General features: G+C 39.7%; 1 pseudogene; it reads right to left on the minus strand.

The window, feature by feature from the left end:
- Positions 1-6,848: 6,848 nt before the first annotated feature.
- On the minus strand, positions 6,849-8,126 carry LOC102491190 (alcohol dehydrogenase [NADP(+)]-like; annotated as a pseudogene).
- Between the last annotated feature and the right edge of the window lie 4,014 nt (positions 8,127-12,140).

Consider the following 12,140-nt stretch of genomic DNA (forward strand, 5'->3'; position numbering starts at 1 on the left):
TAAAATACCCTAACAACTTAACTCAAACTAAAGTAATTAAAATTCTAGTAAAATGACAATAGACAAGAAAAGTGGTGTAAACTGGAGAGCTCAGAAAAAAAAAATTAATGAAGGGGAAGTTGATGAAGTTGAATGATTAGGCCTTTTCACCAAGATGATGCCGAAAGGAAAGAAGGAAGCTCCTGCCCCTCCCAAAGCTGAAGCTAAAGCAAAGGCTTTGAAAGCCAGAAAGACAGTGCTGAAAGGCCTCCACAGCTACAACAGAAAAGATCTGTATATCACACACTTTCCAGAGGTCCAAGACTCTTCAGCTTCGAAGGCAGCCCAATTATCCTGGGAAGAGAACCCCCAGGAGAAACAAACTTGACCACTATGCCATCATCAAGTTCCCCCTGACAACCAAGTCTGCCATGAAGAAGATAGAAGACAGCAACACACTTGGGTTCATCGTGGATGTCAAGGCCAACAAGCACTAGATCAAACAGGCTGTGAAGAAGCTCTATGATATTGATGTGGCCAAGGTCAACACCAATCAGGGCTGATGGAGAGAAGAAGGCATATGTGCAACTGGCTCCTGATTATGATGCTCTGGATGTTGCCAATAAAACTGGGATCATCTAAAGCGAGTCCAGCTGGATAATTCTAAATACACACTTTTTCACCATTAAAAAAAAGAAAGACAAACAAATGATTAGTACAAAATCTATCCCTGGTGTTTGGAAGTCTAAAATTTCTATAGTCTGAATTTTTTTTTAGAGAGATTTTTGTTATAGGGAGCATAAGCTTGCTGGAGAGACAGAGAGAGACAGAAAGAGAGAAATTAACCCCAGGAGGGGATGGCCATACCACAATCCCTTCTTCTCCATTCTCCTCCTGGGGTTTTGGCTGCACATGCACACACGCTCAGTGTTATTTTCAAGCTACCGAGTCCAAGACTCCAACCACAGTTGACCATGTGGGAGTCCAGCAAAGTAACCATTACGGCATCTGCTGGTCCCATCAGTGAATTACTTCTATACCAGGAGTCCCCACTTAAATCCAAGAAATGGATACTCTTTACATAAGAGGACTTCAAAAAGTTTGTGGAAAACTAAAGCGTGCATTTAGAATGATCTGTTCTCTGGCCTTATTGCAGGGCTCACATTCAAGACTCCCTATGAGTTGCTGCAGGCAAAAGGCTCAGTTATGGGGCCAGGAGGTGGCATTGTGGTTAAGGCACCAGACTCCCATATGGCTGACTACAGTTCAAATTCTGGACCTAGTGGTTTGCTTTTCCACTTTCTCTCTGTCTCTCTCTGGTGAGTGCACGTGCCCTGTAGCAAATTAAAAATAATAATAATAACAATGATAAATAAAATTAAATAAATAATTATTTAAAAAAATAAAGACTCAATTATATTGTTCAGGTGCTCCAGTGTGGCAGAGTAGGCAAAAAGCTGTATTCTTCTGAAGTCAGCTTTGCTGATTCAGCAGGGAAAAAAAAAAAATCCAAGATGCGTGTATGTATGTGGTTCCCTTTCATTTTAAACAGGGGCCTATCATAATTCTATCTAGAAAGGATTTCTTTTAAATAAAACTCTAGCGCAGTGGCAAGGACAGATCTAGAGAGGTTAGAAAGAAACAAAAGCAAGGAAATTATCAAAGAAATTATTGTCCTAGTCACCATAAAAGCTTGTGGGGGGTCAACTTGGTGGCATAACAGTGACACTTTCCTCAAGTGATACTGGATCAATATGGAAGATCACGGGTTTGGATCTCTGTTCTATATGTACATGTCTAGACTGTGCACCCATGAACCTGGTGGGCTGGTGGCAGGGCAGGGAGAAATCACAGTGTGAGACCCTGTTGAGGGTGCTTCTCTCACTCTCTCTCACAAAAGAGATAAGTAAACCTAATTAATTAATTAAGTAAGTAAGTAAATAAGCAAGCTGAGGAGGTTTTAACTCAAGTTGTAGCAGCAAGGACAAGGAAGCTTTGAGCCTGCTGGATGTAGTCAGTGAGAAACAGTAAACAAACGAAGCTGTCTCAGATTCCTGGATTTGGGGAACCAGTGGCTAAGGGTGCTATTAGCTAAACAGGGAATAGTGGACAAGCAGGTTTAGTGGAGTGCAAATGTTAGGTTTTTAGTGCCTGGGGGACATCCAAGGGAGATTCCAGAAATAAAGACAACCTGGCTGGAGATCTAGATTTTGGAACCTAGATTGCACTCCTTTGAGGAATTTGTTTGTTTGTTATATTGCTTGTAAATTTAAATATATCTTCCCATAGAAAACATGTTGCAAATGTGTTTAGTTTCCCAAGGAAGCCCACTAATACCCCTTTAGCCTATAGTGTTCTGATATAGCAGGATGAAATGTCTTTCATAAGAATGTTTCTATGGAAACTTAAATTCACCGGCTAACTTGGGATTCCTATAAAACATCCTGTCTTGTTCACACACAGAATTAAGAGCCAAGACTTTTTTTTTTTTTTCCAACACTACTCTCTTCCCAGTATTACATAGATTGTGCAAGGACAAGTTGCAGACTCTGTGAAGTGGAACTCTTATATTCTTAGGGAGAAGAGGCTACATTTTCATTTAAAGAAGCATGAGGGAGAATTGGCAGTTGTTTCTGGTTGGAGTAAGTGCCACAACATGGATAGATGCTGGTGGGAATGGAGTGAAAAGCTGGAATGAAAGATCTTGATTAGAGTTGAAAGGGTGAGTAGCAGATATGGGAAATCAGCAAGAATGAGAAGCTTGGGAACCACAGACCCCTGGCAACTACGATGGTTATGAATGGGTTTGGGAAGGTACTAGCAATGAAGTCTGCTATTCAATAGTAGAACAAAGAAGGAAATAGAGTAGAAGAGATACCCAGAAACAGTGGAAATGGGCAGGGAAAGGCTGTGTTTTGGATACCAAGTGACTTCCTAGCTAGGACAGCCATTCATTAGTCTGTTGATTTAATTTATGACTGCTGGTTGTGAGAATTATTATCCCACTTACAATTCAAGTTCTAAAGGACTAGAAAATCTGTCAATTTCTGATAAAGAAAGAACTTAACTATTGTGCAAATGGCATGCTATGTAGATACTCTTACCTGTTCTTACCTTGACAGGTTTAAAAGTAAGTTAAAGGTCCAGACTGTGGTGCAGCAGGAACACACTGAACTTACATAGGAAGGCCCTGGACTTATGTCCCAGAGCCTTCTTGTGCCGTATTGGGTGCATATGTATACACTCCTGTGATCTGAGCTGGCTGGGGCTGGGGGCTAGTAAATAAATAAGCTTAAATAAAAGTGAGTTAAGCATTTCTTATTCAAAAATGTCGGAAGGTTTAAGGAGCTCCTCTTATTATTAAAAGGCATTCTTATCACTGTTAAACATTATAATTTCACTGTTGTGTATCTGTGTGCTAGAGGGGATGTGTGCTTATCAGAGAGAGACAGAGGGGGAGGAGAAAGCACCCCCCCATAGCAAATGGTCATATCACAGTCCATTCTCCTCCGTCTCTCCCTCCTTTCACAGTTTGGGTACATATGCACACATGCCTGGTGTATTTCTCAGGCACTGAGTCTGGGACTCCAAGTGTACAGCTGACTATGTGGGATCCAGCACCTTAACCCCTTAACCACAAGGCTATGGAGCAGGTCTATGATTTAATTCTGATGTAACCCTTATTACATAGAAAAATAAACAGGTTTTTTTTTTAATTTCCCTGGTAGTGCTATTGCTAAGTAATAAGGGAATAGGGAAAATAATATAGAAGGTATCAGCAAGAGAAATTAATTTCTTCTGTGTCAGTGAATCAGGCAAATGTCACATTTAGCAGGAGATAATGAGTAGGTGGCAGTTTATCCTTTGTAGCAACTGAGAAAAATGAAGAAGGAACATTTAAATATATTTAATATTGAATTTTAAAATATTTAGTTACAAAGTAAAACAGCTTAGCTTTTTTTTAAATAAAATTCAGATAGAGATTAGGTATTCTCTAGTATGACCAAGTAGAAATGCATTCATCGCTTATGTGCTTATGTTACACTCTGTTAACATGGTAGGAATTTCTAGAAATCTTTTTTTGAACTTGTTATTCTAATATACACTTTCCACCTGCTTGACTAAGGAGAGGAATGGTCTTAGCTTAAATAAAAGTGAGTTAAGCATTTCTTATTCAAAAATGTCGGAAGGTTTAAGGAGCTCCTCTTATTATTAAAAGGCATTCTTATCACTGTTAAACATTATAATTTCACTGTTGTGTATCTGTGTGCTAGAGGGGATGTGTGCTTATCAGAGAGAGACAGAGGGGGAGGAGAAAGCACCCCCCCATAGCAAATGGTCATATCACAGTCCATTCTCCTCCGTCTCTCCCTCCTTTCACAGTTTGGGTACATATGCACACATGCCTGGTGTATTTCTCAGGCACTGAGTCTGGGACTCCAAGTGTACAGCTGACTATGTGGGATCCAGCACCTTAACCCCTTAACCACAAGGCTATGGAGCAGGTCTATGATTTAATTCTGATGTAACCCTTATTACATAGAAAAATAAACAGGTTTTTTTTTTAATTTCCCTGGTAGTGCTATTGCTAAGTAATAAGGGAATAGGGAAAATAATATAGAAGGTATCAGCAAGAGAAATTAATTTCTTCTGTGTCAGTGAATCAGGCAAATGTCACATTTAGCAGGAGATAATGAGTAGGTGGCAGTTTATCCTTTGTAGCAACTGAGAAAAATGAAGAAGGAACATTTAAATATATTTAATATTGAATTTTAAAATATTTAGTTACAAAGTAAAACAGCTTAGCTTTTTTTTAAATAAAATTCAGATAGAGATTAGGTATTCTCTAGTATGACCAAGTAGAAATGCATTCATCGCTTATGTGCTTATGTTACACTCTGTTAACATGGTAGGAATTTCTAGAAATCTTTTTTTGAACTTGTTATTCTAATATACACTTTCCACCTGCTTGACTAAGGAGAGGAATGGTCTTTGGGCGACTAATCTTAGCATATCCCATATGGTGCTCAACACATGGCTGCTGGGTTTCTGAAATTCTTTTTGTGTAGATGCTCTATCATGCAGTAAAATTGCTTAATGGACAGGAGAAAAATCAAATGGACAAACATTGGCAACTCAAATAGAAACTCCGATGACAACTCAAAATGGATAATTAGGTTTGGTCTACAGAACTGCAAAAATCTATCTGCCAAACAACATACCTCCAGTTTACAGAGTCTGACTTCTTTAACAGCTACTAAGACTCCAATTAATCTCTTAAGAAGGATAAAAGCTGAGTAAAGGCATTAAGAAGAAAAGATCTCAAACCAAGTCAAAAAGCAAATAAACCAAAACAGGTTGTGATCTTCTACAAAGTGAAGATTGGTTTAATATTTACCCCCATGATATCCCAGATCGGCTCCTTTTCACTCATTTTATTTCTCTCCCAAGGCCCCAAAAATCTCCTGAGAATTTTTAGTAACTGCTAGAAACAAAAGCCTAAAATAAAATATTTTTGTATTATAGCATTTTGACTGTGACCTATTATATGAGGTCCTATGTAGAATTTTTCACTTGAAGCATCCTGTTGGCAATAAAAAATGTTTTGGATTTTGGAGCATTTTGGATTTCAAATTTTGAATTAGTGATGTTAAATCTGTACTTTCCTCAACAAGGGAAAATAAAATAAAAAATTTAAAGTCATGTATTTTCACCGTTAACCACCTCTAGTGAGGTATGGAGTAGAGTGAGTTTGAATACAAAATAGTCTGATTTAACATTAGAGGAAGGACCAATGAAATACAATCGTGGATTTACCCAACATGAATATAGAACCAGGCCCATTTAACAGGAATTCTGAATTTAGAATTAGTTGACATAAGTATAGATAACCCAGCTGGTAGCCAGGATGCATTACCTATACATAAGATATCCAATAGGGTAGTGGTTAGGCTTGGGGTGAGTTCCCCCAGAAGCTGACCTTGAGTTACAGAGTTGAGGGCAGGTTAGAAGGTGACCTTGTGAAGCATGAGTACTGAAATAAGGAAGTGACACACCATAGCAAAAAGCTAATAAAGAGTATGTTAATGAGCACATCGACTCTGTGGATATCATGTCAATCTGAATGAGAGATCCTTGAAGACTGTATACTGTAGATCTTGGTATTGTCCCATCTGAGGGGTGAGGAGCTGGGATAGTTATTTACCAACTCCCACTTAATGTTTGAAGGCTGTTATTGGACGTATTATCTCCCAAGTGTTCCCCATCTGTCCCTTAGGGGTCTATCACACTACTACAGCCAAAGAAAGCCCTCAGGCAGTCATTGGTTCATTTCCTTAGAAAAAATGAGAACAGTAAATGTTGAGTGGAGATGGGTTACAAATCTACACTGCTTGATACTACATGGTCCTTAAATGTTTTTTGGTAGTTATCAATCAGTTGGAGAATCTGATTAAAGTTATGTATGATCTTGCCAAATCTCATGTTGAAATTTAATCTCCAACAGTGTTGAGAGGTGAAGCCTTTAAGCAGTGATTGGGCCGTGAGGGTTCAACCTTCATGAATAGATTATTTCCATTGTCATAAGAGTATGTTAGCTATTGTAGGAGTGGGCTCCTGATGAAAGAATAAGTTAGATCCTATTCTCTCGGTCTCGTCCCCTCTCTACAGTCTTCAGTCCTTTGCTATGGGCTAACCCTCACCAGATGATGTTGCCGTCTTGGACCTCACAGGTTCCAGCACTGTGAGCAGAATAAATTTCTGATCTTTTCCTTTTTTGGCCGCTCTGGTGGCTTTATTATCTCCTTCTTTGTGGGGCTGTCAGGATCTCATAGCAGGAGAGCTGAAAGGGAAGTAAAAAAGCTGTAGTTTCAGTATGGGTCATAAAAGGGATACAGAAGGTGCCCTACATCTCTTAGGACCCTCTTCCCATCCACTGTAAGCATGGGCAGGATATATTGCCAGTGTTTTTTTGTTTCTTTTGTTTGTTTTGTTTTCAAGAGGTTTTTGCCTTAGGGCATGTTCACTGGCAGGAGAGTGAGACAGAGACAGTGAGAGGGAAAGTGAGAAATCACACCCCAGAGGGGATGGTCTGCTGCAGTCCCCCTTCTCCTCCATTCTTCTCTCAGGATCTTGGGCATGCAAAGCAGGTTCCAGGTGTGAATTTGAAGCCACAAGTTGAAGAGCCCAACCGTGGCTGGCCATGGGAAAGTCCAGCAAAGTAACCCCTATGCCATCTGCTGGCCCCATATCACCAGTTTTTTTTTTGTTTTTTTTTTCAAGGCATCTGCTGCTTCATCTTTTCTGGGCTCAAAGTGAAGTCAAACACCTGGATGTTCTGAAGGATATGAGAGGGAGTGACACTTTTGGGGATGCAGATCACTTTCCACTGGACCTGCCACCTGAACAGAATCTGAGCTGGAGTCCAGGTGTTGGCCATACTTTTCAGCCAACACCTGGGCTACTGGTTTCTCAAGTAGGACAGGCTCACTGGGGTCACATAAAACATGATCCGAAGAGCCCAAAGGACTATAAGCAGTGTGCTTGACAGTGGGTAATCAACTCCTTCTATGCCAGGTGTGGGTGACATTCCCTATCTGCCCTGCCAGACAGCTGGGCACACTGAGGACACATGTCAACCTACAGCCAGTAGGCTGTTGAAATTTGATAGACCCAGGGCCTGCACCAGCCCCATGGCCACCAGTGCTTCCACAGCCTTCCAGGTCTCCTTGTAATGAATGGAGTCAAAGTTTATAGTCCCACTGGCATTTTTGGGGGGAGGGATTGTCTCCCTGCTTAAAGGCATAAGGTCAGTGCATCAGGTACAGGTCCAGATACTCCAGTTGGAGGTCAATAAGCCTCATCTAGAGGGCAGGCTCCACATAGTAGAGGTGATGCTTGGTTTTCCACAGCTTGGATGTCACAAATAGTCCCTCCCAAGGAACTGCCTTGCAGGGTCCCATGATCTCTTTCTGGACCTCCCCAATCTCAGTCTCATTGTGGTAGATGGTGGCATAGTCAGTGTGGCAATAACCTATGCTAAGGACATACTTAACAGCTGCTTTCTCCTGGCCAGGCTCACTCTTCCAGGTACCTATACCAATCAGAGGCATCTTCTTCCCCACGTGCAGGACACAGGAAGCCGCCATTGCCCCCGTGGCATCAAGAGCACCGAACATGAACAGGGTAGTGTGGCCAGATCTCAGTTCTGCACCCTGCCTAAATTTCTATTCTGTATAAATTATTGAGTCTATGGTATTCTGTTATAGCAGTAGAAAATAAACTAAGATATTCTCGCTAGAAGTGTAAGTGCATATATATGCATAGCTGTCCATTTAATTTCTTGGGATTTCCAAATGAAGGGCCAAATAGTCTCTGTCTTTGGGAATTTATGCCGACCTATAAAAACTTTGTATTTTGCCTCAGCATGTTAGGACGATGGTTGGTATTCACAGAGTGCATTGAGGCCGACTGGGGAATTAGCAATCCTAGACAGCCTTGTGGAGGAAAGTACAGGTTTAGCATCACTAATCCAAAATTCGAAATCCAAAATGCTCCAAAACCCAAAATTTTTTTGTTGTCAACAGGATGCTTCAAGTGAAAAATTCCACACAAGACTTTATATGACAGGTCACAATAAAAAATACTATAATACAAAAATATTATATAAAGGTACCTTCAAGTAATTTTATATAATGAATTTAATATTTAGACTTGCTCTTATCCTTAAGATATCTCATATATATGCAGATGTTCCAAAATTAAAAAATAACTGAAAGCAAAAATACTTCTGGTTCCAAGCATTTTGGATAAGAGATACCCACTCTTTATTGTGAGATTCATATAATAGACTCCAAAACTATATTGAAAAATCATAGTCTTGATGGACGAATAGATGGCATTCTTAGTGGTACTCAGAGATATTTTTGTGGCAGGTAGTATAACTAAGATATTGCTGTGAAAGTATTGTGCCAGAGAGAGACCTAGAGACTGAACTTTTCAAGTTGAGTGAATTGTTAATCCTGATTATGCTGGTAATACTATCTACAATTCCTACAGGATTGGCCTAATACAGTAGTCTATTTTACTTTTTTTTCTGGAATAGGTAATGTGGCTTCAACCTCAGCATAAAAAATTTTGGAAGTAATTTTTTTCTTATGCCTGATTGCTAGTCATCCAGAATTCTTCCACAGACAATAACTGCTATCAGTTTCTAGTAGAGTAGTGTGATGACTGTGAAAGGGAGATTCCCAGAGCTAAGAAAATAAACCATTATTGAAACACTATGTGCAATTGCTACAACGTCATCTTGACCTTGGAAACTAGAAAATACAGAGAGGGGTAGAAGACACCACCAAAATGGATGTGCTCACTATCACAACATCTTCTCCTCTGTTTTTCTCTGTCTTGTCCCTACAAGATTTGGAGCATGCATGGACAAGTGACCAATGGGTTTTTCAAGCTGCCAGGACAAGGATTCAAACTGTGGTCTGCCATCTGGGATCTGGCTTCCTGCTTTTTTGTTTGTTTGTTTGTTTTGCTATAGGGTATGTGCATTTGCTGGAGAGACAGAGAGACAGAGATAAATCATCCTCCAGGGAGGATGGCCATACCACAATCCATTCTCTATTCTCCTCTCAGGATTTTGGGCACACACACACATACATACCTGCTATGAATTTTGAGCAGCCGGGTCTGGGACTTGAACCACAGTTGACTATGTGGGAGTCCAATTACATAACCATTATGCCATCCATTGGTCCAGGATCTGTCTTCCTTAACCACTATGTTATGGGACTGGGCCAAATAGTTCCTTTATTGCTGAATGTTTTGCATCTTCTTAAGTTTTATACCATAATGAATGCCTCACTTACCTCCCCGTGGACCCAACTCTGCTTCTGGCACAGCTGAATCCAGATGATCAAATGATCACATTATGACTCAGCTCTTTTGACTCTACTCTTTCTCATTTTTCCCAGGTAGGTGATTTCTACATGTGGCTTTTAACACTCATGATCTCAGAATGAGACTAACCTCTCTCCTAGCACACTTAGTACTATTTAAAAGGTTGGGGCCTGAGTCCATTTGAAACAGGACCTCTGGAGAGATTTTTGAATTATAAGATATATACCTCAATCTAGGATAACATGGGGTTTCTGAATTAATTCTTATTCCTACTCCTTAGAAACTAATTTCTAGTTTTAAAATCATGTTTATAATTTTCAAAATTCTCATTGGAAGGCAGAAATAGTTCTCATTTTGACTAGATGAGAAACAAAAATGTCTTTAATTGAGGCAGCTTTTTATGAAACTACTAATATATTTCTCTTTCTGAAATAGCAACATATAAAGTATACTTTGTTCATCTAAAAAGCAAGATATAAAACATCATCTTGGGGCTAGCAGGTGTCATGGTGGTTGGGACAGCTGGACTCCCATGGCTGACAACAGTTGGAGTCCCGGACCTGGCAGCTTCCTTTCTCATTTTCCTTCTTTCTCTCTGGTCAACTTCAAAAAAATAAAATAAGATAATGACAATGAATAAGCATTAAAAAAGAAAAAAAATCTATTGAGGCTAGCAGGTGGCCAGTTCAGGTGCTGAACTCCCACATGGACAACCACAGTTCAAGTACTGGACCTGGAGGCTTGCTTTCTCACTTTTCCTCTCTTTGTGTCTTTCTCTGTTGAGTGCACGTGCACTGTAGCAAATTAAAAAGTAATAATAATTATAAATCAAATTAAGTAAATGATACTTTATTTTAAAAAATTATCTAGCATATCCCATCATCTGTGTGTGTGTGTGTGCACATATATTTTTATACATTTAAATGCATAAGATTATTTCTGTAAAAATACAGGAATAAACAGATAGTGGTTTCTTCTGGAAGCTGGGAGAATAGGAGAGAAAAACTAAATTTTTGTCCAAATCCTTTTATATATATTAACTTTTTTTTCTCTATTCCTGGTAGAGCACATGTGCACACCATGGACAGTGAGAGAGGCAGAGAAAAAGAGACATACTGCAGTCCCCTCCCTCCAGTCCTCTAGCTTGTTTTATATCTTTTGGATTTTGCACTGTGTGTATACATTACCTATTCAAAAATTAAATAACTTAAAAATAATTATTTTTTTTCAAACAAATACGTGATAAATACTAATATAGATGTTAGGGATAAGTTAGGGAATAAGACAGACAAGTTTTCTGCACTCTTACAAAAGATTAGCCTTGATCCAATAGCTTTAATAGAAAATAAGATTTACTCTAAAATCTCTGTGTGTAATATGGTCAAAATGGCATGACTACATTTAAGTGATCAGAATTGGTGTGGATAGTTGTTTAAATTTTTTTCACTCCTGACTTCTCTCACTCAAAATGAGACCCAGCAGAAGGACATATCCAAGCATGCTGGAGTTTTTACAAATGTCCTGACATTAAAGAGATTGAAAATTAGTGTTGATTGATAATGGCAGTCTGTCCCCAGCAGTGAATAGAAAGTGGAATTCATTACTGATCCCTACCCTTAGCAGTAAATATTGATTGTCTTATCAACAATGTTAAGGGTTGTGTGAATAGCCCTTAATATTGGTATCCAGAATTCCTGGAGCACTTGGTGTTCCAGTTGAGGGGGAGTACACTGATTTATTAGAGTCCTACATTCTGGGGATCAAAGAGTTAACTAAGTGCCTCAGGTTACCATGATGATAAGTAGTCCTCATAACCATGAGGCACCATAGGTGCCTCCTTAAATTTGCAGAATCCTTGATTTCTACTCCAGGAAGCAATAGGTGGTCCTTGCAATGATGACAGCAGCCAAAGGTCTTAGAATGCTTGTGCTAGTTCAGCTTGAGATGGAAAATTTTGAGGGCAGCAGTTGATTGAAGCCAGAAGCTCCAGCATGGGCCTCATCCTCCCTTGCAACTCTACCTATGTCTCCCTTGCTAAACTTCCCTTAAGCAACTAGCTCTAACTCTGGACACTCCACCCCCCTCACCTACCACTATAAAAGACATGTAAGCCTGCTGGTCTGGGCCCAGAGATTAGAGCACTAGCTCCTCTGTACCCATCAGTATAATAAAGGTAGTAAAGTTCTCCTATCTCTCCAAGTGCTGTTTCTGTTCTGGCTCCTGGTTTTTCTGTGACATTTTGGTGCATTGGCCAGGAA

Source organism: Tupaia chinensis, unplaced genomic scaffold, assembly GCF_000334495.1.
Source record: "Tupaia chinensis unplaced genomic scaffold, TupChi_1.0 Scaffold147185_1, whole genome shotgun sequence".
Classification (NCBI taxonomy): Eukaryota; Metazoa; Chordata; class Mammalia; order Scandentia; family Tupaiidae; genus Tupaia; species Tupaia belangeri.